This window comes from Diabrotica virgifera, chromosome 10 (assembly GCF_917563875.1).
Source record: "Diabrotica virgifera virgifera chromosome 10, PGI_DIABVI_V3a".
Taxonomy (NCBI): Eukaryota; Metazoa; Arthropoda; class Insecta; order Coleoptera; family Chrysomelidae; genus Diabrotica; species Diabrotica virgifera.
In genome coordinates, this window is record NC_065452.1 from 62,504,915 (window position 1) to 62,531,230 (window position 26,316).

Below are 26,316 nucleotides of genomic sequence, written 5' to 3' on the forward strand. Positions count from 1 at the left end.
TCTCTATTCCTCTATTATAGATATTAGTAAGTCTAATCAGGGAAGTAAGTTATCGGAGAGGCCGATTAACATTTAAAATTAATATTTTAAAGACAAGTGGATGGAAGTTGGAAAGCTTAATATAGATCAAGATCTGCTTTTGAAACACCATTAAAACCATTTTAAACACCCTGGCAGCTGGTTAAATATAAATTGTGACTGATGATGAAATAATAAGCCGGATCGAAATATCACGTAAGGTTTTTATGACCTGGAAACCATTTTTGTGTGACAGAAACCTGTCGATGATTATTTGCAAGTAGGTTGTAAAATGTTACGTGTGGCCTATCCTATTATACAGGGTGTCCCGAAAAGATTGGCCATAAATTATACCACACATTTTGGGGTCAAAAATAGATCGATTGAACCTAACTTGCCTTAGTACAAATGTGCTCACAAAAAAAATTACAGCCCTTTGAAATTACAAAACGAAAATCGATTTTTTTCAATATATCGAAAACTATTAGAGATTTTTTATTGAAAATGGACATGTATCATTCTTATGGCATGAACATCTTAAAACAAAATTATAGTGAAGTTTGTCCACCTCATAAAAATGTTATGGGGGTTTTGTTCCTTTAAACCCCCCCCCCCCCAAACTTTTGTGTACGTTCCAATTAATTCATTATTGTGGTACCATTAGTTAAACACAACGTTTTAAAAACTTTTTTGCCTCTCAGTATTTTTTCGATAAGCCAGTTTTTATCGAGATGCGGCTTATTTTTTAATATATTTACATAAAAAATTTATGGGGGTTTTCTTCCTTTAAACCCCCCAAATGTTTGTGTAGGTTCCAATTAAACTATTATTGTGGTACCATTAGTTAAACACAGTGTTTTTAAAACTTTTTGGCCTCTTAGTCTTTTTTGACAAGTCATCTTTTATCGAGATATCGCTTCTTTTTCAAAATATACATCAGAATGTAAATTATAAATAAATTTTCATATTATTAACAGGTCTCTACAATCGTACTTACCATATATACAAATATGTGGTGGATTCGACAAATATTCAAAATATGTCGATAAACACTGGCTTATCGAAAAAGTACTATGAGGCAAAAAAGTTTTAAAAACATTGTGTTTAACTAATGGTGCCACATAATAATTTAATTGGAACGTACACAAAAGTTTGGTGGGGTTTAAAGGAACAAAACCCCCATACAATTTTTATGGGGTGAACAAATTTTACTTTATTTTTTTTTTAAGATGATGCTGCCATAAGAAAGCCGCATGTCTATTTTCAATAAAAAATCTCTAATAGTTTTCGATATATCGAAAAAAATCGATTTTCATTTTGTAACTTCAAAGGGCTGTAACTTTTTTTGTGAGCACATTTGTACTAAGGTAAGTTAGTTTCAGTCGATCTATTTTTGACCCCAGAATGTGGGGTGTAATTTTTATGACCAATCTTTTCGGGACACCCTGTATAATTGTAAGACATGAGCATTAAAAAGCACAGTGCTAAACAAATTAAAAGCATTCGAATTGAGGTGCTATAAGTATGGTTACAGGTTGATACCATAGTTTTTGATGATAATCTGAATCATTTACAGATATTAACAAATCGTATAACAGAAGTCAGCAACCGATACGGACTAGCTCTTAACATAAAAAAGACCAAATTTATGACAATTAGTAAAAAACCAATACTAAACGCTCAACTTACAATCAACCAACAAAATATCGAAAAAGTTAAGCAATATACATATCTGGGTACGAATTTAAATAGTCAATGAGACCACTCAACAGAAATTAAACAGCAAATAATAAAAGCGAAAGCAGCATACGTTAGAATGAGACCCATTTTCAACAGTCGAGACATATCATTAAAAACAAAATACCGTCTTTTGAAATGCTACATATTCACAGTTCTGCTCTACGGAATGGAAGCGTGGACACTAACTGCTGCATCTATAAATCGGCTCGGAGCTTTCGAAATGTGGTGTTATAGGCGCATCTTACGTATATCCTGGGTTGACCGAATTACTAATGTGGAAGTCCTGCGTAGAATGGGAAAAGAGTGTGAAATTCTCATAACCATCAAAACAAAAAAATTAGAATATCTAGGACATATAATGAGATATTAAGAACGTTACGGCCTTCTCCAACTGATTCTCCAAGGGAAGGTAAATGGTAAAAGAGGACCGGGAAGAAGATGCATTTCCTGGCTTCAAAATTTACGAAAGTGGTATAACACGACTACCACTGAACTGTTCCGCGCTGCGGTAAACAAAGTCAAGATAGCCATGATGATCGCCAACATCCGGAACGGATAGGCACTTTAAGAAGAAGATAAGTATGGTTATTTTAGAGCTTATTATCCCTTGTTCTTATTTGTTATCGTTACGTCTACTGGACAAAAAAATATTGTTACGGGTTAAAAGTCGCTAAGCAACTAGCAACATTTTTTAATAATCAGACTGTCATAATGTTTGCGTTATTCTCCCAAGTACTGGCCTAAACGATTATAAAAATCAAGCTTCTATGTTGTCTTGAATATTAGCTGCTATCAAGCCATTTTTAAGTCCGAAAACATATATGAAATCAGGCATGAAGTAGGCTTTAGGTATAAATTATTACCTGTCTAGTTACCTGTCTAGTAATCTGTCATCTCTTTGTCTTTACCTGTCTAGTGTCATATTTTGTTCACTTATGATTCATACTTCATGAGGACAAGAAGTGTTGTCTTATGAAACTGTGTAAGGATTTTAAATCAGGTCATCTTGAGAATTAACCAACAAATATTCAACTTTCTTAAGTTTTAGAGTATCTTGCTTGTCAAGGATTTATAATTCTCGGATATTTAGGTCCTCACGACCTTTCTCTCTTTTGGCCATACGCTATCCTTCAGGTAAGCCTTGTCTTTTTAACACCCGATTCGGTGTCTAAAGAGAAACCTTTAGCAGTTTTGGTTTTAATCAAATTTATACCTTCTCAACTTGCATGCTGATGCGACTATTAATTTCAGGCCAATTTTACTTTCTCCCCTATTTATTGTATATTGTGGGTTTTTTTGAGACAGATTTACCAGGGCCGATAAATACTTGGAAAAACTATTAAGTGCCCGTGGAAACAAATAAAGGAAACTAAAGAGTTGTGTGTTTTTTCCCGTACGACAAATGAAACATCGACAAAAATATGAGGTAGGATCAGATCAATTTTTATCCGAAAGAAAACGTTGTTTTACCAGTCTAAGCCGCCACAGCCACATACAGATACAGTAGTTAGATAACTTGTTTTTCTTTTGATTTTTGTAAATAGTAACATATTATTACATAGTTTTAATATTGGTGTACGCTAACAAAAATATTCTTCGAGGTAAGCATAAACTTTATTTGAGCTTTTTTCTCTTTCTTTTGTTTTTTTATATTTTTAATTAAGATTAAATAATTACAGATATATATTGATTTTATAGTTTTGTAAATAAGAATAAATATTTTGTTTTCTTCGATTTTGCTTTCTTATTATATCTTTTTTTTTATTTAAGTTAGGAAATTAAAATATTTAAATTTACATTCGCAAAACAGTAATATAGAGTATAAAAACTGGTAATATTCGCGAAGAGTAACAATATTTTTCCATTCTTAAAATTTGAAACGCACCATAGGAAACGGATCACTAGACCAAAGAAAATCAATACATCATCCAATAAAAAGAAGTAAGCTATTTTTAACTGAAAGGCCAAGTTCGAGTTTTTAGTATACACCTCTAAAGGTATATCGAGACCAAGTACATTCCGCAATATGTTCGATGTAAATCTGGACTATTTTAGGTTAGGAAATACATTTTAACAAGATGAATTCTCACAGATAGGAGCCTTTCAATTTTAAGTGGCAATTTAAATTTATCTCGAATTTCTTCCGACTTCCAATTCATTTCGTTTGTCGATAGGTATAAGGTGTAGTGGATTTTCGCCGATAAATTTGTGTAAGTTGTATTTAGGGTACACGGCTTGAAGCATGCAATGTAACTCTAAGAAATCTGTACAGCTGCAAATCTTTCTTGGGTAGTGCTTTATTTCTTTGAGGCGATCGGTCTGGTGAATACGACTTGGGCGAAAAAAGCTGATGGAAGTAATTGTTTGAAACGAATCGGGAATAAAAATAGACAAGCACGTAAAATGAACTTAATGTCACATTTAAAATGTTGTAACTAGTATACAGAATACGAGGACGTACAAACTGTCAGTCTAGGATAAACTACTTCTTTGTTAGTAAATATTGCACCCCATTTTACTGTGGTTATTACTGTGGATCACTTGCAAGTGTCTATGAGAAAGCATGTTTTTATCAGTCACAACTTTATGATAAGGGATCTGTTTCGTCAGCTCTTATATGATCCGTTCATTCACGCTGCATCGTGGTTGGTTCTCAAATTCATAAAAATGAGGCTGTATTTGTTGTTAGTGTAATCAGGCTGAGAAAGTGATCTATATAGCTTTGATTAGGAATATTTATATACTGTGGATTTCCGCAGTTTTCACTGTATTTCTTCACTCAACCGTTCTCTCCAGTTCTTTCTGTTTTGCCAGTCGCCGTCCTGCAGATTAAGGGTGGAAAGATCTTCGGAGTCTGACTCTCTTCCTTCTTCCTATCGGACTACACTCTATTATTCTGTTTATCCAACGTTTTTTGTCTGCTTTTCTGACATATCCCTACCAGGTTAATATCGTTTATTATATCGCCGCCGCCTATAAAAAGTAACACTCCGAAAAATGCCGTTAAGAATAGAACTTTCAATGAACGCCGCGAAAAATATTATTTTCGATTATATGATTGTGAAAATTATAATCCCTAATAAAGTGTTAACGAAAAAATTTATTTTTGAGGAGTATCAGCAAAAAACATCATTTTGTTTTTGGGTCCACGAAAATTATAATTACTAAAAGTTCTCAGAAATAATTGTTTTCGTCGGCAGACACAGAAACAGAAAGGGAAATAATTGTTTTCGTCGGCATCTATTATGAACTAAATCTTTTCGTTATAAATATATTGGGAGTTATAATCTTCGCGGACACGCATATAAAAAAGAATTGTATCGCCAACACTTATCAAAGAGTTATTACTTTCACTGGAAATGCATTAGGAATCACATTAATCATAGGTACTAGCGATATATAGTCTATTACATCTGAGTTCATTCCTTTCTTAATCTCTATGTTATTGATTCTACCTCTCCTTATTACTCTGCAGCTTTTTCGTAGGAATTTCATCTGTTTCTTTTTTTTTGGTTTTGGTTTTCTTGTTTATTCTCCAATTTTCACACTCATAAATCAGGATAATTTTGTTATGGTGTTATGTGTTATATATTCTTCTTTTTGATTTTATACTGATGTTCTTATCCCACAGTACCTGGTTCAATTTTCGTATGCAATCACGTGTCTGTCCTAGTCTATTTTTTATATCTTCTTCAGTTATTCCTTTGGTTGATATTATGAAACCTAAACACTTGTACTTGTCTGTTCCTTTAATTTGTTTACCTTCGACTATTTGTAGCTTTTTTATTTATGCATTGTCCCTTGTTAGGTATTCAGTTTCCTTTAGGTTTATTTCAATTTCATTCTTTGTATATTTCTTTGTGTCTTTATCAGCATAACTTAGGGTATGTGGGCATTCATTTCTTGCTGGTAGGCCCACTCCTTCTCACTTTCCTTTTCATGGTTTCAGGGTTTTTTCAAGGAAGTTTTTGAACAGGGTCGAGGATGTGGAGCAGCCCTGTAGCAATCCCTTTGTCGTCTTAAATAATATTTAATATATTCCATATTCTATTGCTCGTTTATATAGTCTATATTCATTGCCCGTTTTGACAGCTCCTCTGTTAGTCTTTTATAGTGCTTTTCTGCTTTTATTAATATTCCTGGAACTTCTATGTCTTCCATTGCTTCCCATCGCTTGGTTATAGGTATCGAGTCTGAGGTCTTCTCAAGATCTACATAGGCCAGATGGACGGTTGGTTGTTCGATCGTGTAAATGTGATCTAAGTATGTTTTTCTCACTGTGAGCCCTACCTGGTCTTCTCCGATTTTCTCCTTTATATACACACAACCAAACTTATATGGAATCACCATGTATTTCAAAACAATATTTATTTCTTTTGAAAAAACTTGTTATTGTTGGAAAGAATAAAGGTTTTTATTGAAAATAAACAAATCGATAAGACAATCAGATAGTATAGCTTGGTACGGTATAGATAGATTATTTGCTTAAGTTGCAAATTGAATGAAAATAAATAAACTAACTTTTGCTTCCAAAAACGAAAATATGCCTCAGGTGGGTTTATAGAACTTACAACGGGGAAAGATTATTGGTCTTGTGAAGCAAGTAATGTTCTCAGCGGGTAGCTAGGCGTAACACAGGGCGTTCTGTCCAAAACCTATGCTAGGTAGCAGGAACTAGGAATGCTCAAAATAAAGCAAGGCAAAGTCGCCAAAAAGTAATAACGGCTCGCCACGATCGTTTAATTGACCAATGAGCTGGAAGACACCCAGCCATTTCTCATCTGTAGCTCCAAAGGCAGCTTTTGGAAGCTACAGGTGTAACTGTTTCAGTTGAAACGATAAGAAGAAGAGTTCGTGCCAAGAAGTATACAGTAGGAGACAGTTATGGGTTTCCGAGTTATTAAAGCAGCACAAGATTGATCGCCTAAATTGGTGTCGTTACCACCAAAACTGGAATATTAGGAATTGACAAAATGTGCTATTTTCAGAAAAAGTCAGAATTTGTGTAAATTCAGATGACCCACCAAAGTGTGCACTTAGACGTCGAAGAAGACGAGTAAGAACGAAAACTGTCAGATCGCTTCACAAATATACAAGGGAAAGAGTAATGTTCTGAAGAGGAATTGTGATCCGTAAAAAAACTCCTTTAATTTTCATCAAATCAACTTTAACTGCTCACAGGTGTATTGATAACCTGTAGTTAAGCTCTGGAGGAAATTTAATTTTCATGCATGATAATGGACCTTCACATACCATTAGAGTGATTAGAGACATCATTGAAGCAGAAGGTATCCCTTGTTTAAAGTGGCCTGCTCACCCGAGCTTAACCCTATACAGTATTTGTGGAATATGCTTAAAAGAAAAATTAGAGCTCGCCGAGATAATCCACAAAACATCGCATGGCTAGTACAAGCTACTCTTGAACAATGGAGCAATCTACCCCAACAAAATGTTGATAATTTGATTAGGAGCGTGCCCACGCAAACTAAAGCTTGCATAAGGACTAAAGGTGATAACACTGACTACAAAAAAAAACAAAAAAATAAACAAATACAATTTAAACATTATTCGTTTTACATTTGAAATTTTTTATGCTACTGCCTTCAAAACAACTAGTTGTTTGTTAAATAACTTATTGTTTTATTTAATTGTTACGTATTTGTTATTAAATTGCTTTAAAATAAATTATGTTTGACTTCGTATGTTCGTTTCTTTAAATTCGCACGAAATAATAAGAAATATCAGATGATTCCATATAAGTTTGGTTGTGTGTATATTTCTAATGTAGAGTAGAATTAAATTATTTCTATAATAATATATTTCTAATGTGAGGCTGGCCAAGCAGTGACTATTATTGGTGATCGATATCGCAACATAATAAGAGATTTGTTGATGTAAACAGTATATGGTTTCAATAAGATGGTGATAAGACGGCATTGCTAGCTTGATGTTGTATTTCAAACATAACCCTTTCTTATGTACTTTATGATTCAATAACAAAATTACAATCTAAAAAATACAGTGTTGTGTATTAAATCCAAAGATTTCGTAAATTTTGGGACAACCTTTTGGGTAAGAACAGAACAAGTGGGTCGCGGTGGAGGTGGAGGTGTCGGTCGCGGTCGATGTCGACATCCATCTAAAACAAACACATTGTAATGAATGGAAGCGAACAGAGAAGGTAAGTCGCGATGGAGGTTTAGCACGATGCCATCAAGGAGGTTTACATCGATGCTTTTGAAAATAAAATGAGTTTGTTTTACATGGATGTCTACTGCGCAGCCTACAAGGATGATTCCCTGTGATTGATCCGTTCGAAGCCAAGTTGTCATTACCTGCGCTATCTGAGTTGATACTTTTTATATAATCCCTTTTTTGTATTCAGTTTATTTTTGAATTTCTAAAGTAATTAAATTCTGTAAATTTTTGAAATATGAAGGAGGATCTGATTATTTACAGCTGACATTTCATCACTATCATCACTTGACTGACACAACATCGCAAAAGCACCGTCTTTTTGTCATTCAAATTTCATTAAACTACTTCACTTGATAGTGGTTCTAGCTTGACTGATAGACCAGGTAACCTTCTTGCTATGTGTTGTCGGCATCCACCGCGACCTACACCTCCACCTCGACCCACTTGTTCTGTTCTTACCCTAAGAGTAGAGGTTCCCAACCAGTGTACCGCGGCACACTGGTGTGTCCTGAAGTCCCTGTAGGTGGGCCGCGAAATTTGATTTTACTCACTACCATTATAGAGATTATTTACCCAAGTGTGCAGTGGCTGAACCAGTTTTTAAGTTAGTGTGCCTCGAGCTGAAAAAGGTTGGAAACCACTGCTTTAGAGACTTAATATGTTTCTTGCGAAATATAAATAAATATTTTTGTGCTAATTTTACACACCTTTTCCCTCTTAAGTATATGATCATAAAAGCGGAAAAAACATCCGTTTATTTTTTAAGCGAAACGGTTTTAAAAATGCAAATGTACGTCATTATCTACATAAATGCCACACCAACTAAAAACACAAAGATAGTTATGTAGATAAAATCCACGGCAAGGCAAACTCCACTTTCCAAGAATTAGTTCATTGTAGCGTGTTAGCAGCCACATCCTTCGTTTTCTGTGGTCAAAGCGCGAATGTTGCCGCTTTGGTCCAACTTCCTCCATCATCGTGGCCACAACTTTTTTCGAAACCTGCTTCAACAGAAGGCAAAGCGATGTGCTTTATTTTTATAACTTTTCGTTTTTTCAAACTCAACGACTAAAAATAACAAGGAATTATGATGGAATTTTATTGAATAGTAAAATTTTAAATATTTCTAGCCTATTTCAGTGGTCTAGATATTGGGTAAAAATATATATAATAAATGAAAATCTATATAATTATACAGGGTGGTTCATCTTATTCGCCTTGGTTTCTGTACGCAAAACGACTTGATATTTAAAAAAATTCTTTACAGAAATATACAGGGCCATTAATACTACAATCTAAAAATAATTTGCATTATACAGGGTGCTTCAAAAAGAGTGGTATATCAAAGTTATATTTATTTTTATGAAACACCCTATACCTGATGGCATTTTTGAATTGCCGTTAAAAAATAAGCTATACTTTTATAAGGGTTTCTTATACTTAAATACAGGGTGATTTGATTTATTTTGATTTTTATAAAAATGTAAGGTTTAGTTATCTGTAAACAGATTTTTATTGTAACAAAATTTTGTACAGGGTGATCAAAATATTAGATTGTTCTACTAGCGAATTCAAACTGTAATAACGTACTTATTTTAAATGAAACACTCTGTATTTTACCTCAATATACCATTTAACTCAAGGTTTAAGTCTCGCCAGAAGAGGAGCCTCTTGATTCTCGTAAATGTGCTTCGGGCCTGTTCGATTCTAATTCGTATTTCTTGAGAGCTGTCATTGTTTTCATTTACCTAGTCATTTGAATTATCTTACTCTTTCAATATGCTGATTACCTAACCTAAGAACTTGTATTTCAGAGAAAAACGATGAAACTACAGAAATAAGGACCAGAAGAGAAATAGAAAGAAATGCGTTTGTAAAAATGAAAATAATTCTCTGCAATAAAGACCTTAGCTTAGAACTGAAAGTATGTAAGAGCTTTGAGATGCTACGTGTTCTCAATACTGCAATATGGACTTGAAAGCTGAACATTGAAGCAAGAACACATAAATAAGCTACAGTCATTTGAAATGTGGTGTTACAGATGGATGCTTAGAATAACATGGACAAAGAAGAAAACGAACACGGAAGTTTTGCGAGAAATGGCTAAATAAAGCGAAATAATAAACACAATAAAAATAAGAAAGTTGCAATATCTGGGACACGTAATGAGGAGACAGCGATATGAAATGCTAAGACTGATAATTCAGGGAAAGATACGAGGTGGAAGGAGTATAGGAAGAAGGAGAGTATCATGGTTGAAGAATTTAAGAGACTGGTTTAAATGCAGTTGTATAGCACTCTTTAAAGCAGCAGGTAGATAGAGTAAAGATAGTGATGATGATATCCAACTTCCGATTAGGAGACGGCACTTAAAGAAGAAGAAGAATAACTTCATCTCTTTACCCATTATTGGTCACTTGGTTTTGTCCAAGGCATTCTCAATATGCGTCGGTACAGTGAATTTCTAAAGCCTCTACCTTTTTATAGTCGCTGCTATCTAATTATGTCTGCATTGATATCTCTGCAGCATTGTAACAATACTTGGAAAGCTTCATTTCCTATCCTTCTAATTACCTCCACGTTTAACTTTCTTTGAATCCATGATATTCGTAGGATTCTTGTGTAACAACAAAATTCAAAAGCTGTTATCTTATTCAGATAAACTTGTTTTAATGTCCATGCTTCCAAGAAATAAAGAAGAGTAGACAACACATAACACCGAAGCATCCTTAGCCTTAATATTTAGTAAATAGATGATATTCATTTTTTATACTATTCTATTATTATCTGTAATTATACACAAATGCTTATTTTTGCAATATTACATTTTTATTCAATACAATCTTCTTTCTTGAAAAATAAAAAAATATATTCATTTCTGTGAGTATATATTGATTGAGAAAAACCCTTCGGAAAGTAGGTCTGGCAGCACACCATTGGTTTCTCTCAGAGCGAAATGAAATCGAATCTGTGGGGAAATATCTCTGTAAAATCGTACTAATTGATTTGTACATTTTTCTGCGTTTGAAAGGTGTTGATTAGCAAATGGATGAACTGCAATTAGTTTTCTGTGCACTCAGCTGTAGACGTTATCTAAACAGTTTTTGAGTTCCGAATTCGATGAGGGTCGTTCTATCATTCAGACACGATGCTTTTTCAGGGAAAACTTTTATCTTAACATCGAAATTATCAGGTTTTTATTCGAATAGTATACAGAGTGCGTTGATGATTAAACACTGAATAAAAAAAAATAAACGGATGCAAGAGCGTTGCAAAAGATACGTTAAGAGGATGTTTGAATGTGAACGCACCATACAATGTTTTAATAAAACAGTTAGATCTACTTAAAAAATATTAAACCATAAACTAAATGCCGTAGGTTACGTACAGCGTCAAGCCAGACGTTGCATACAGCCTCTGTCAGTCATCGGCAACTTCACGTAGTCAATACAAAACATAGACCATGATCATCAATAAACACCGTAGGTCGCATCCAGAGTCAGCTGTGATCACCAATAAATGCTGTATGTAGGGTACAGCGTTTGTCATTCGCCGGCAACAACATTCAGATCGTTTTCGTTTATCAGTCAAGCGCGATATTTGAACTTGTTGATAAACAACGCGTCTTGTTCATTTTTACTACTTGTTTTACTCATTTCGCTAGGTTAAAACCGGTACCAGCCGTACGTTGCAATGCTCGAAAATAACTAAAGACGCTGCTTCCAATATTTGAAGTCGCTCATAGCAGATAGACACTGTGTTATACATCCAGTAGAGACTGTATCCATTATTTATTGTATAAAGCGTATATACGCAACCTACTGCGTGACAGTGTAGGCAGCGTACGGCGTTTATTGGTGACCACCGCCTGTGAAGTCGTATACAACAGTTTGATGCTAAGTTCGGAGTACGATAACAGACCGTAACTATTATTTATTGTATTAAGTATACAGACGCGACCTACGGCGTGACTCTGTACGCAACCTACGACATTTATTACAGACCACAGCCTAAGAAAAATGGTCAGTTACACGACGATAATAACTCGTACGAGTTACTGAGGCGAGTACTGGAGGTGATTGTTTCACAGGAATAATAGCATCTGCACGCTAAAATCGTTTTTTATTGTGTAGGCGCGCCTTCGGGGACTTCCTAGCACCTCTCCTTATCACTAGTACCAGCTACTAGAAGCTTGTAACCGGTCTCTATTGTGGTGGTGAGTCACAAAGTGGAGTGTTGGGTGGAAGAAGTATTGGTGGGGGAACCTACTTGTTCCAGTAAATAGGATTACTTTCTATTTACTCGACTGGCATGAACTCTCGCAGTGAGTAGGTACTCTACTGGAATATAAAACACCAATTTACACAGGGAGAGTAATAAAAGTCAGTAATCGGTTTTATTGACTCGTAAGAGTCACTAGCGTCGTGTAACTCTGCCTCTAGTTTAAAGGTTGTTATTCTATCTGAGTCAACATTATTATCAAGCCCTTACAAACACTAACATTTATGGCGTGGCCAGGGTGTTTTCACAATGATATTTTGAGTTAAATCAGTTATTTCTCTTTATATTATTTATAAATTGATGTGTGCTTTTGCTGTTATACATTTGTTTTCCATTTCTTCCTTGTCTTTGAACTTTTCAGTCCTTAATATTTCATTCTTCTATATATGTATCTACGTTAATTCACCTAACCATCGTCTGTAGTATTGCAAACACTGACGATAATGGCTAACGTCAGTGCGTTTTGAGCATCCGATTCTGAGTTTAAGTTGATTAGTTCTCTTCATTATTTATAAAATGCTGTGTGTTTTTAGTCTTGGGCTTAGTGTTTTCTGAAATGTTTTGTTGTTGCTGGAATTTTGTCACTAAATAAGTCGTTGTTAGCAGGGCTGGCGATAACGTGCCTGCAAGGAATACACTGCAGGCGGGCGCATCTATTTGAGGAGGCGCCAAAATGAGCTTTTCTGCTGTTGGTGTTATACAAAATACTAATTAAAAAAATCGAAGGGCGCCTATGCTAGTTTTGCAGACGGGCACCTTTTACCCTAGCGCCGGGACTGGTTGTTAGATTTAAGCAAAGGATTTTTAAATATTGGCCCCATTGTTTCGGTATTAGGAGTCTCCTTCCGCCATGGAGAAGGGGGCATTTAATGTATTAATGATAATGTAAAAAGTTTATAATAAATAGAGAATTATTTTTAGATACCCCAGTCCAATCATTGCTAGAATTTACTGAATAATTTATTTACATTTTTGTGTTATTCTTTTAGTTGTTCTTATTATACTTTTATAGCATTTTTGTTTAGCTTTCTACTTTAAGATTTTCATAGTAGATAATAATTAACGAATGGTTTTGTAGAAATAAACTTTCTATTTCCGATTAATACTTGTTTATTACAATTCGGAAAAATAAAATATTGATTTCTTCACGCTTTATGAATACTCTTTGGCTAATTAGCAACATACAAGGAAAAGTTATTTACCAGCAATTTTATTGCTGGAATCGAATCTTATGATTCTATATATTAATAATATAGATATGCAAAGTCCGCAGATAGTGTGCTACTTTTTTTATAAACAAAATGGCGCCCGATAATCGTGTTTTTTTTTTCAATTTTTCTCTCTCACTCCAAAGATTTTAACTTTACACCAAAAACACTCAAATAAAAATTCACCGTAATTAAATTCTGCATAGAGACGTGTTTTTCCTGATTTACTTCGACGAAAATTTTTCCCGGAAAATGCGGGTTTTTCCAACAAAACCTTTAATTTTCAACTAAAATTTTAGATAAGTAATTTTTTATTAATAATTAAATAACTTGGTAGTGTAAAAGCTCTTTTCGTATAGATTATAATTCCAGAAGCCGATGGAAATTGAATGACAGTTTAGCAACAATTGAATTGTTAATTAAAAATTTACGTTCGCCATAATAACCACAATAATTATGACACATAATAATAACTATTATTTTTGTATAAAAGACACTGTACCTATCTAATGTACTTTACAGAATTAAAATTGGACTATTTAAGCGGCGTCGGGAATATTTTAAAACTATAAACAATTTTTTGGCTTATAAACAAATAGAATATCTCGGGAAATATTAAATTAAATTAAATCATGAAAACGGAATTGGAAAAAAGCGGTAGGACGCTCCTTTTAAAAGAAAAACGTTTAATTGTGATCAGTGGTTCCTGAGATACAACCAGTCAAAGTAGACCGGCATTTTTGGCAAAGATATAAACATCAGGATCATAATTTTCGAACCTTCACCTTTTTATTTTTGTCCTCTTTCTCCACACCAATTTTCATATCTTTAAAATAATCATAACATATATTATTATAATAAAAACTATCGATATTATTAGTGAAAATTGCCAAAAATAGCAAAAGTCCAATCAAAAATTAGGTTGGAGAAAATGTAATCTCAAAGTTCAAAATCGGTATACGTTAAAAAAATGCATTTTCTCGGCTTCCCACAGAGCAATTTTCTTCATTCTTTTTTTGTTCCCAAGTAACTCGAGTAGAGCCATCTAACTAACGCATTATTAAATGTCAAAGTTGCTTTTGTTTTGTAAATTAATTTATTTATTATAATAAAAATGTTTAATTTGTTTAAATAAAGATTGTTTAAATAATTATAGAGCTTTCAAATGAGAATATTTGTATTTTTAACGTTAAAAGGTACACTTGTAGTAAGTTTATCTAAAAAAAGTCTAAAACTGGAAAAAATATGTAGTTTTTCTTTCTTATAAATAAATTACTCTCTTATAACAAAACAAAAGCAAGTTTGACATTTAATAATGCGTTAGTTATATGGCTCTACTCAAGTTACTTGGGAACAAAAAAGGGGGAATGAAGAAAAATGCTCCATGGGAAGCCCAGAAAATGCATTTTTTTAACGTATACCGATTTTGAACTTGAGATTACATTTTCTCCAACCTAATTATTCTTGATTGGAATTGTGCCATTTTTGGCAATTTTCAATCGTAATATCAATAGTTTTATTATAATAATATATGTTATGAGTACATATTAAAATTGGTGTGGAGAAAGAACACAAAAATAAAAAGGTGATGGTTCGAAAATTATGATCCTATTGTTTATATCTTTACCGAAAATACCGGTCAAATTTGACTGGCTGTATCTCAGGAACCACTCATCATAATTAAACGTTTTTCTTTGAAACTGAGCGTCCTACCACTTTTTTTCAATTCCCTTTTCCTGATTTAATTTAATTTAATATTTCCCTAGATATTCTATTTGTTTATAAGCCAAAAAATTGTTTATAATTTTAAAATATTCCTGAGGCTGCTTATATAGTCCGATTTCAATTCTGTAGAGTACATTAGACAGGTACAGTGTCTTTTTATACAAAAATCACAGTTATTTTTTTGTATCATAAATATCGTGGTTATTATAGCGACCGTAAATTATTAATTAACAATTCAATTGTTGCTAAACTGTCCATTTAATTTCCATTGTATTCTGGAATTATAATCTATACGAAAAGAGCTTTTACATTACCAAGTTATTTAATTATTGATATACAATTACTTATCTAAAATTTTAGTTGAAATTTAAGATTTTGTTGGAAAACCCCGCATTTTCCGGGGAAAAAACACCGCTCTATGCAGAATTTAATTATGATGTATTATTATTTGGTTGTTTTTGGTGTAAAGTTAAAATCTTCGGAGTGATAGAGAAAAAATTGAAAAAAAAACACGATTTTCGGGATCCATTTTGTTTATAAAAAAAGTAGCACACTACCTGCGGACTTTGCATACCTATATTGTTAATATATGTATACAATCATAAGATTCGATTTTAGCAATAAAATCGCTGGTAAATAACTTTTCCCAAAAGTGGCCTATTCTCCGATAATCTGTCTAGACTAGAAGGGTTTCTTTTGGTATAAGGCCACTTTCTCCCTGTATGCGAACTTGTTTCTCCTGGTAGATGGACCTGTTTTGCTTATACGTAAATATTTTTTACTGATAAATTTTTTTGGATATATTTGGAGCAGATTATGTATTTTGCTTCTTTTTGCTGGTTTGCTGGATTTTCGGTCATGTTCTGAAATCCATACAAATATTTTAGTGGCTTTTTGAGGGGTAGAAGGCCACATCGACTGCGAAGGAAGAGCATTCCTTTTAATATGCCTTCTTAAAGTGCCCTTTCCTCAATGGAGGTTGACTACTTCAATTGCAAACTCTTGCCTGTCTTAAGCTGTTCTTATAAGCTGTTCAAATTTTAGCCCTGTCCATTGTTGAATGTTTCTTTGCTACGATAGTCTTTTCCTTCTTAGTCCTCTCTTTCCCTCGATCTTTCCTTTCGCTTTTAGTTGAGCATATTGGTACTAATTATTTCTCAGTATGTGGCCTAGGTATGATGTTTTTCTAACCTTCACGGTGTTTAATGTTCTTTGCAGATTCTATGCAGCACTTATTCATTTGAGGCACCTATGCGATGTCCATGACATTTTGAGGAATCTGCGGTAGAACCATATTTCAAATGCCTCCAATTTATTTACGGTTGACATTTTAACGTCCACGTTTCAACTGCATAGAGAAGAGTCAACCACACTTAACATTTTGATAAACGTAGTCGAATGTTTTTATTTATTTATATAAATTTATTCAAGAATCATATAGCAGTCACACAGTTTGTTTTAAAGATCTACGATTGTTAATTAATAATATTGTATTAAATATTATTACTTTTTTGTTTTGTTAGAACTTAGCTACAGATTCCGTGGTACTTTTCATTTTTTTTTTATACAAAGAGTCAATACATGTTTGGTAACGTCTTTTGCATTGTGGATGTATACTCATTAAGTGAAATTTTCCTTTCTCTGTTGGTTGGCGTAATATCCATGGTGCAATAAATACAAAAACACTAAATTAAGCGTGCTATTTCTCCCAAAACACACAAAACACTTGTAAACTAGCCACAATAATCGGCATAACGACTAATATTAGCAATAACTTAATGTAGCATGAAGTTTTAAGATAAGTCAAGAAACACCGTATCATAATTATTATTGTCGTTGCAGTGTTATGCAAGTTAAATTAATATTAATTGTTAATACTGTTATTAATACTCATATTAATTCCCATAACACTTATTATTGAAAAGAGTAAAAATGACTATTACAAACTGTCAGGCAGTCACGAATTATTATCACGTCAAATTAAAGAAAGTAAATTTATTTATTTTATTATTTATTTATTTATTTATTATATATTTTATATTTTATTTATTTATCATTTATAAAATATACTGAATGACAAAAAAGGTAAATACAGGTCGTATTTCGATCTTCACATTTTTCGGTCGGTCCATTCCCCCTCATATATAGCTCTATATATCATTATTCCTTTGACTCCTTCTCTCTATTCTAATACTAGTCTTTCTCTCCTTCTTGTAGTCCATGGAACATAGTTTAAGGCCTGTTTTGGCCATCGGTCGTATTTCATTCGAATTACATACCCGTATTGGTTGTAAAGTAGTATTATTAAAATGGGATAGATATATGTAGGCGTTTGTTTGCCTTTTTTGTCACTCAGTATATATTACGAGAATATTAGCATTTTTAGAATTTAAGAAAATAGCAGCTTTCAGTAATGATTTGCTATAGAATTTTAAAATAGCTAGCGCGATATTAAAAGGCAGATATTTCTGTTGTTAACCTTATGAATTTATCATCAAAATTACTTCGGCGTATACGATACGTGATTCTCAATCAATAACCAATTTGGATTGTCTTCAGTTGTTATATGGTAAATTGGTTTTCGAAAGAACATGACCGTAAATGACCGCAATCCATGTTTCGAATCGTTTCGAGCGTAAAAGCAGTAGCAATTTCGAGAGTAAAAGGTTCGGAATTTTTGATTTTATGATTTCAAAGTCGCTATTTCTGTAAAATTAAACAGATTTTTACGCGAAATAGATAAAAATTACATTTTATTTTTTTTTCTTGTTCTTTCGGTACCGTATTAGGTCCCCCTAAGGTTGGCAAGTATATTGGCGAGTTGTTCACGGTCTTCAGCTAATTGGAATAGTTCTTTGGCATTGTCTATTCATGTACAGGTAAACGCGAATGTTTCTGAGCCATGACATCTGCCTTCTTCCAAGTCCTCCACCGCCCTTGATTTTAACTTTCATGATTAAGTTGAAGGATTATGAATGTGGCGGTCTTTTCTAAAAACATTCTCTAGGTATGAAATTTTTCTTATTTTAATAGTCCTCAGTAACTCAGGAATGATTTTTGCACTATTTAATACATCTTCGTTGGTATGCATTGCTGTGCAGGGTATTCCTAAGAAAAATAAACATTTTCTATTTATTGATTTCCTATATTTTCTTTAATTTCTATTAATTTCTATTTATTTATTTTCTTATTTTTTTACTTTTTATTCATTATTTTTTAAATAAAACAAAAAGTATGGTAATCTATAAAGATCCAATAAGATGCAAGCCGGAAATGGATAGCAAAATAATCCAGTAAGAAAGAGGTATCAGCTACCTGGGAGTGCTAATGCACAGTTATGGAGACACAGAAGCGGCAGTTGCCCAACAAATAAACGAAGCCAACAGAAGAGCAAGATGTCTTAAACACACTATCTGGCGCAACACACATCTACGGACAGACACAAAGGCCAAGATCTATAGGACAGTAGTTAGGCCAATTATCACTTACACTGCGGAACAAGACCTGACACCACAAGGACAAAAAGACGTGGAAACATGTGAAATCAAAAATACTCCGAGATATTACAGGAAAATCATTATGGGACAGACAACGCAGCACAGACCTCAGACGCAGCTATAATATCTTCTTCTTTTAGTGCCTATTCGTTTCGAATATTGGCGATCATTCTGGCTATAAATATTTTACTAACTGATGCTTTAAATAGATTAGTTGTTGTTGTGGAGAACCATTTCCTCTAGAACATAAGAGAGCTATAATATAGAGAACATAAATGACGACACTTAAAATAAAAAAAGAATGGTATAGCCATATAAGCAGAATGGGAGAAGAAAGACTGGTAAAGACAGTACGAGACAGATCACCAAACGGCCGAAGGAGTATAATATGAAGGCCAGAAGACTAAGGAAGAAGAAAGAAGAAGAAGATTCTTTATTTTTTAATTTTTCTTTTTTATTTTTTAGTTTTTAATTTTATTTTTATTTGTAGGTAACTATGAAGCAGTCAACTATAGCAGAAACGTTATCTGGATCACAAATTGGATGGAATGTTTAATAAAATAAAATGTATAAAATAAAAAAAATGAATAACCACTTTCAATGTCGTTGCAACACGAAACTACAGCCGCGCGATATTCTAGTCCAATCAGAGAGTGCCGCAAGCACCTCTACCGGTTTCGAAACTTATTAGTCTCTCATCAGGAGGCACATATGCTGCTCTCCCTGATCCAACCAAAACAAACCCCGGCGTGCAGTCACGGATCGCAACGAACGAAATGGCATAGATGCCCTAGCGGCAGCTGCTATCAAAAGTCTAAGTTTTCAGTCTAATGGCATATAAAGCAACATAATGCTACTCTACATCCCACCAGAATGAAAACAATGGGAACCTTCTCTGGTTACACCTCCGAGGCTTCTACAATTTGCAAGCCATACGGATGCCGAGACTAAGGAAGATGAGGGAATTTTACAATATATAATTCACGTCCCATCTGCTCAGCGCGGTAAAGTTCCAACAAGAATCTAGGCTAGAAACGCTAGGGCATCTACGCCATTTCGTTCGTTCGGAGGTGTAACCAGAGAAGGTTCCCATTGTTTTCATTCTGGTGGGATGTAGAGTAGCATTATGTTGCTTTATATGCTATTAGACTGAAAACTTAGACTACTGTATAAAATAACTTAGTTATATTATTTTTTCCAAATAGGCATAAACTTAATCTGTAGTTCGTGACGTTACCAATAGATGGTGCCACTTATGAGTTGTACAAGATTCGCGAAATTAGTTTACTTAAGTAATGTCCAGAAAATAGGGCGGGCGGGCAAATGCAACGGACGTGTTTCCAAATGTTAAAACGAAAACTAAACTTTATTAAACGTAAATTAATCTGTAGTTCATGACATTACTAACAGATTGGATTTACTTACATTTCCGTCGTAATTCTTCATAGATTACTGAAAAGAAAAGCCTTAATTAATAAAAATTTGACAAAGAGAGACTATATAAAAAGCTAAATTAAATCAACCAATATGCTATCTACGAGCCTTTTGTGCACTTGGCTATGAAAATCTAGGTTTTTTATAGTTTTTACGGGTATAGTTCATCAAAAAATGATATTTTCAAAGAAGAATTTACGATTTTAAATGCTTTCAAGATTTGCCAAAATACAACAAAAATTCAAACACTATAGCCCATGAAAAAATGACATTATAACATTTTTTGTAGAAAATCTAAGTTTTTTATACATAGTTTATACTATTCATCAAGGTAAAAGCAATTACGGAGAGGGTACAGTTCATAAAAAAATGTCATTATCTATTTTTTTCCTTGAAGAATCGTATAAACTCTAAGAAACGTACATTTTCTACAAAAAAAATTATACCGTCATTCTTTCATGGGTCTTTGAATTTTTGCTGTATTTTGGCAAATCTTCAAAACGTTAAAAGTGGTAAATTCTCACTAGATAATGCCATTTTTTGATGGACTGTACTTTGATCACCCCCGCAATTGATTATCCACTGATGGTAATATAAATGACGGTATAAAATTTTTTGTAGACCTAACTTTTTTTTAGTTTTTACGGGTACATTTCATCAAAAAATCATATTTTTATGGAAGAACTTAACATTTTTATTGTTTTCAAGATTTGCCAAAATACAGCAAACATTCAAAGACTATGGCCCTTGAAAAATGACGGTATAAGAATGACTTAATATAAATGACTTATAGAAAATCTACGTTTTTTAAGAGTTAACATGATAAATCGAAGGAAAAGCAGTTTAATAGATGCTACAGTTCATCAAAAATGGACGGTTTAACATTTTTTATCGAGAATTTACTGTTTTTAATGTTTCTAACTGAGAATGTCAGTTTATTTCATAAGTTACATTATTCAGAGGGGTGACTAAACAACCAAGAAGCCGTATAAATATGTGATTTCATGGCCTATCCTAATTACATGCTCTTAGTAATGAAATATAGGTATTACATTTAAATAAAAAATATATTAATATTAAAATCGTGGTCTCTTTATAGGCGAAGCAATAAAGCACTAAAATGGGCCTTACCTCCGGAAAAAAAACGACAAGACGGATCTTAATAATTCTTTTTGCATTCGATTCGTGAATGCACCAGGAAACTTTGTGACTGCTAGCCATGAGATAGTATTAAAAAACTGCATACAAAAAATGGATTCTTAAAGAGTATCTCAAACAGACAATAAAAAAAATTCAGAACTCGTCAATTATCGGCAGAAATGAGTTCAATTTTGTTACTCGGGGCTTTTTGGGGTCGCTGAAAACGAATATGATGTCATAAGTAATCTCCGGAGTAGCTGGTGCCCAGGGTACCTACTGTTTACCTATTCTTCTGGAGTTTTCGGCAAATTCATTAAAAAATTAGTCAAAAATCATTACTTAAAGGTTTTTGGGGCCGCTGACGACAAATATGACATCGGAAGTGATCTCCGAAGTAGTCTTCTGGAGTTTTCGGCAAATTCATTAAAAATTAGTCAAAAATCATTACACGGTGGGTTTTTGGGTCGCTGACCACGAATATGACATCGGAAGTGATCTTCGGAGTACCTGATACCCAGGTAGGTACCCTTGGCACCAAGTACTCCGAAGATCACTTAATTAATTTGCCGAAAACTCCACAAGACGAGGTAAACAGTAGGTATCCTGGGCACCAGGTACTCCGGAGATCCCTTACGACGTCATATTCGTGTTCAGCGATCCCAAAAACCCTCGAGTAACAAAATGAACTCATTTCCACCGATAATTGACGAGTTCTGAATTTTTTTTATTGTCTGTTTGAGATGCACTTTAAGAAGGCATTTTTTGTATGCAGTTTTTCAATATTATCTTATGGCTAGGGGTCACAAAATTTCCTGGCACATTCACGATTCGAATGCAAAAAGAATTATTAAGATCCGTCGTGTCGTTTTCTTTTCGGAGGTTCAGTGCTTTATTGCTTCGACTATTAATAACATCTGGGTAGTCGATTTAGCCTCTTGAATATTCTCAGCAAATAACAATCTAATAATATAACACTTGGCAAAAAGATCATAATATTATGAATAGCCGTTGTGCTTGCTCATCGTGCCGTACCTTTCAGACGATGCACTGCATATATACAGATTTCTATGTAGTACAAATACACGTTTGAAATCAGAATGAACTCACCGAATAAATATGGATTCAATAGATAACTCCAGAAGGCTACTTGAATGGATGAAAAAGGATTTCCTGAAAAAAAAATACGCGTGTGTGCCCTAATCTAAATTGTTGGCCTGTTAAAAAAGGCCGCGATAGGGGTTGGAAGATTGCCCTTTTGGATTTCGAGAAAACGGTTTACTGAGAAAATTGTGTGGGCGTAGTTATTTAAAGACACTGCACGCATTTAAGGATGGGTTTTAGATAGTGGAACTTCAAACAAATAGATGATTTCTTTAAATTTATAATACGGGGTGGTTCACAAAGTTAAAAAGTTGCTAATGCATGACGCAATTCTGTGTCTTCAACAGGGTGAAATAATTTCACATCGGTAGTTCACTGTATTACTATTCCTAATTTTTAACCCAGTATCGATTTTTGAAAGATTGGTAATTACCAAATGGAATAGAATAAGAAGTGAGACAATAAGAGGGTTACCCAAACAGGAACCAATAATTAATAAAATAATAAAGTGACAATCTGGCATGAACATCTGATGAGAATGACACCCAGTAGACTAACGAGAAACATTTACGAAACAAGAAATACCACAAAAAAGAAAAAGGGCAGACGAGGAAAAAATTGATATATCAAATAGGGAGGGAGATACAACAAGACATTTGGCGAGAAGAAACAATGTCAGATGAATGGAAAGGAGGGGTTATTGTACCAATCAACAAAAAGAGAAACAAAAAACAATGTACTAACTACCGGGGAATACCACTCCTAAACACCACCTACAAAATACTTGCAAACATCCTGCTAGAAACAACCAAAACATAGACAGAAGGAATCGTTGAAGAATATCAATGCGGATTTAGAATGGCTGCTCTACTATTGACCAAATATTCACAATAAAACAGATAATGAAAAAATGATGAGAGTTTGATCGTGAGATTTATCAGATGTTCATAGATTTTAAACAAATATTTGATAGAGTATGCAGGGCTAGACTGTGGAGAGCGATGCAGGAACTTGGCTTTCCAAGAAAACTAGTCAGATACGGATGTGTATAGAACGGTTACGGTGTAAGGTGAGAGTGTACAACAATACTCGGAGACCTTTGAAGTAAACAATGGACGAAAGGAGGAAGATGCACTTTCACCACAACTCTTCAATTTATTTCTGGAATACATAATCAGAAGTGCAAGAATCGAAAAACCGAATACAGTATTTCATCGAGAAGGACCAAACTTACTACTGGCATTTACAGACTATAACGATCTAATAGGAAACACACGATTAAGGATGAAAGAAACTTTCGTGAGGTTCGAGAAGGAAGCAAAGAATATGGGGCTCCAAAGCAACGAAAATAAGACGAAATATATGTATATGAGCCGCAATAATCAAAGCAGAGTCAGCATCGGTGAGAACATAAATAACTTTAACTTTGATCGCGTTAGGGAACTTAAGTATCTTGGAACAACAATAACTGAAGACAATGGCGGATCACAAGAAATAAACAAAAAACTATGCGGATCACATGAAATTGAAAACGGTTATTCAATTTTGAAGAAATAAACAATATTATACAGGCCAGCAACATATCTCTTTTTGCCCTCCAAAACCTTATAAAATCGAAACAACTAACAAGGCTTACGAAGATACAAGTGTATAAAATAACCATACGACCCGTTGTGATGTATGGAAGCGAAATGTGGACGATAACAAAGGCAAACGAAGAGAGACTACGTGTTTGGGAAAGAAAAATCCTAAGGAAGTTCTTTGGGCCTGTGCTGGATGAAGCATCAGGACAATATAGGATAAGAACTAACAAAGAGCTCGAAGAACTTTACCCAGGCACCAACATCATAAAAGAAATAAAGTCCAGAAAACTCCAATGGGCAGGACACCTCAAAAGACATTCTGACCAAAGAACAGTAAGACTGGTGTCGGAGGAAGTCCCTGGAAGAAGGCCACGCGGACGCCCTCGACTCCGGTGGCGAGATGATATAGCAGGAGACCTGAACACTATGGGCCTGGAGATCTGGATGGAGATTGCTCAAGACAGAGAACAGTGGAGGTATGTTTTCGAGTCGGCTAAAACCCACGAAAGGTTGTAACGACACGGAATAAATAAGTAAGTAAGAGTTAGATACAAGGAAGATTAAATAGAAAATGCTTGACGAAATAAAAATAATAGCGCAAGACAGAAGAGAATGGAAGAGATGGGTGGATATGTAGCATAACTAATGTTGCCCAAAATCAGTCTTGGTCTTGCAGTCGTGGTCTTGTTCTTGTGTTTTCGCAAGACCAAGACCAAGACCGCCTAATTTGAGCAAGACCAAGACCAAAACTTATCGTGCAAGATTTGAGCAAGAACAAGACTAAGCCTGCAAGACTCTTGCGTCTTGCAATTAGAACTGAAGGTCGTTTTATGAAGTATATTAGTTCGGGTATATTCTTAGGTAGGTACTCCAGGAGAAGCAAAAAAATTTGTAAAATTGGACTTATGCGCCTTACGAACAATACCATAAACAAACATACATTCTTCGCTCTGAAATTAATTGTCCAGGTTTTGAGAATAGCCGCCCTCCATTCATAAATTAATAGGTCTGGATCCCGCGTATGAAAAAAAGTTGATTAATAGCAAGCTGAAAATTTGTTAATAGCTTAAGGGTGTCTAGTCGGACAAACTTTGATATATGGGAACACTGGAACAGGGGAAGTTTTAATTGTGGAACAGGCTAATAATTTTTAACGGTCAGAACACGAAAACGGCACATGTATTTTGTCCGACAGAACAGACTTAAACTCTCCGAACAGAAATAAAACTCTCATGCAAAAATTAGACTGCTATTTATCACCAAATGGGCGTTTTAATGAGTGGAACATGTAGAATTTGTCAAATGACAGGAATTATGACAGGTGATAAATAGCAGTCTGATTTTTGCATGAGAGTTTAATCTCTGTTCGTAGAGTTTAAGTCTATTCTGTCGGACAAAATAAATGTGCCGTTTTCGTAGTCTGACCCTTCCAAATTTTTAACCTGTTCCACAATTAAAACTGCCCCTGTTCCAGTGTTCCCATATATCAAAGTTTATCCGACTAGACACAAGACACCGTTAAGCTATTACATAACAAATTTTCAGCTTGCTATTAATCAATTTTTTTTTCATACGCGGGATCCAAACCTATAATGTATCGAAACTTTTTAAAAATATGTCATATGCTGATAAAAAATATACCTACAATAAGTATGTAGTTCATTTTAGTTTTCTAAGAATTTAAACACACAAAAATCATATCGATATATAGAATAATAAGACTATTATGTATATTTTTTCTGCTGAGTGTGATTACGATAAGGAGACAGACTTTAACAGATAATGCCGTGCCGGCTATTATACCGTGTAACCAAATACCCAAATATTTAGTCTACGAGGCATTCAACAAAGAAATATTTACAGTGAAATACATGGAAAACAAAAGGATATTTATAGCAGTTTTTTCTGTAGGTAGTTAAATTAAATTGGTCATTTGTTTTATCAATCGACTGTTCTTTTGTTATGCTCTTTGGTTGATATACACTATTCCAAGAAACGGGTCATTTTTGGTCTCTCGAATTTCCTAAACTTGTTCGATTTAAGTGGTTGATAATTTGATTTTTTATTTATTTGATTTTAATGTTTGATAATAATATAGCCCTATTCTGTATAAATATCGCTGTAATAATATTGTTTCTAGACAGGTAAATTTGTCATTGTACACCGGGTGTACCAATCAAACTGTATTTTTTTTCTCAAAGTTCGCATCACCCTGTGGAATATTCTAGCATTTATAAAATATTGAAATTAAAACCCAACTATAGCCTCATATTTTCTTAACATTTTGTTTTTTGATTCATTCGCTTATGTTGGATAATAAAAAGTTAGGTACTTTTTTAACTAGCGATGGTTTTCATCATTACAGGGTGTTTTTAAATAAGTATGGCAAAC